The sequence below is a fragment of the Phalaenopsis equestris genome, unplaced genomic scaffold, assembly GCF_001263595.1.
Source record: "Phalaenopsis equestris unplaced genomic scaffold, ASM126359v1 Scaffold204869, whole genome shotgun sequence".
Lineage (NCBI taxonomy): Eukaryota > Viridiplantae > Streptophyta > Magnoliopsida > Asparagales > Orchidaceae > Phalaenopsis > Phalaenopsis equestris.
This window is the reverse complement of record NW_018224399.1, coordinates 58,019-60,128: the sequence shown is the minus strand read 5'-3', so window position 1 is coordinate 60,128 and position 2,110 is coordinate 58,019.

The following is a 2,110-nucleotide window of genomic DNA, read 5'->3' as shown; positions in this document are numbered from 1 at the left end:
ACTGATTCACTTTATCCATTCACTATAATTTCTTGACAAGAAGAAGGATGTTTTCTTATATATTGAATATCACATTAAAACCTTTATTAGTATAGTTAGTTATTTAAGAGTTATTAAAATTATGTATTTATTTCAATTACCTATTAGTGACAGATAAGCAATTTGAATTCCATTATTGCGATTAAGTATTGCTTTTCTAAAATCTTAGTTCGTAGCTTCTAATATTACTCCCTGTGGGATCGATATCTAGGACTCCATTAGAGCCCTATATTACTTGAGCGATATGTATATTTGCGTTGATAAGTGTGACTTTACCATTATTGAATATTTTTATATACATTTTTATCGAATCTATAACCGTTGTCAAGTTTTTGGTGTTGTTGCTGAGGAATAAAATCTTTCGTAGCAATACTAAATACTTATATTTTTAAACATATATAAAGTCGCTGTCAATCCTCTAGATTAATTGGAATTTGATTATACCCAATATATGTATCTAAAAATCAATAATATTTATTTCCAGCCAATTTATCAAACATTTGGTCTTGAAAGGGTAAGGAAAATGATCTTTTCTGGTGGCAATATTTAATTTTCAATAGTCAATATAAACTCGTCAACCAGTAACTTGTCTTATTTGAATTAATTCATTTTTCTCATTTTCTTCAACTGTCACTCCTCCTTTCTTTGGAACACAGTGAATTGGACTTACCCAAGCACTATCTGAAATAGGATATATAATTTCAGCATCTAGTCATTTTAAAATTTCTTTTTTAACAACTTCTTTCATTATTGGGTTAAATCTCCTCCGAGGATTAGCTTTAGGTTCGTATTGTTCATCTAATATAATTATGTGCCTACAAATAGAAGGACTAATTCCTTTAATAACTGTTAAAGTCCATCCAAAAGCCTTTTTATATCTTTTCAACATTTCTATTAATTTTTGTTCTTTGAATTTTCAACATTTCTATTAATTTTTGTTCTTGAATTTTAGTTAATTCAGAAGATATAATAACAGACAATGTAGATGATATTTTAAATGGGCAGGTAATATCATGGGCAGGTAATATCTTCAGTTCAAGCTCAGGTGGTTTAATACTTGAAGGAATAAGATTTTTATTATTGTTTTCCATCAAATCTAATGTTTCAAATTTGTCCTGAATGTAATCTAAATCTTTTTTTTATCATTTCGTCCTTGTTTTCAAAAAATTCCTCTTGTTTTAATTTGTCTTCAAACTCTTCCTTAAATTATTCATTACTCAGATAATTAGTTACTTCCATCCTTAAACATTCATTATCTGTTTCTATTGCAGGATATTTCATAGCCTTTGCAATAATAAATTTTACTTCTTGATCATTAACTCTCATTATTAATTCTCGTTTTTGCACATCTATCATAGCTCTCCCTATTGTAAGAAATGGTTTCCCTAAAATAATAGGAATCTCTTTATCTTCCTCCATATCTAATACTTTAAAGTCTATAGGGAAAACAAATTTATCTACTTTTACTAATACATCTTGTATAACTCCTTTTGGATAAGTTATTGATCGATTGACTAATTGAAGAGTTACAGTAGTAGGGGAAATCTCTCCCAAATCTAAAGGTTTAAAGATTGATAGAGACAAAAGATTGATACTCGCTCCTAAATCACTTAAAGCTTTTCCAAAAAAAATTTCACCGATAGCATAAGGTATAGTAAAACTACCAGGATCTTTTAATTTTTCAAGAAGTTTTTTCTGAATAATAGCACTACACTCATTACTGAGTGCAACGGTCTCATAATCTGCAACTTCCTTTTCTTGTTTTGTATATCCTTCATAAATTTCAAATAACTTGGCATCTGCTCCAAAGCTTCAAAAAAAAAGAATCTTTATCGTTAATTTCTTAAGGATTTCCAAAAAATTTATAAATTGTTTATCTTTATTCTTCTGCTTCAGTTTTTGAGAAAACGGAGGTAATGGTTTTCTAAGGGAACTTGTGTTTGCTCATTTTCATTTTGGTCACTTTCCATTTCTTCCTTCTCTTCATCAACTTAGTTTCTCTCTGGATCCTAGTTTCAACTTCTTTTCCACTTCATAATTGAATAGCTTTCATAATTGAATAGCTTTAATT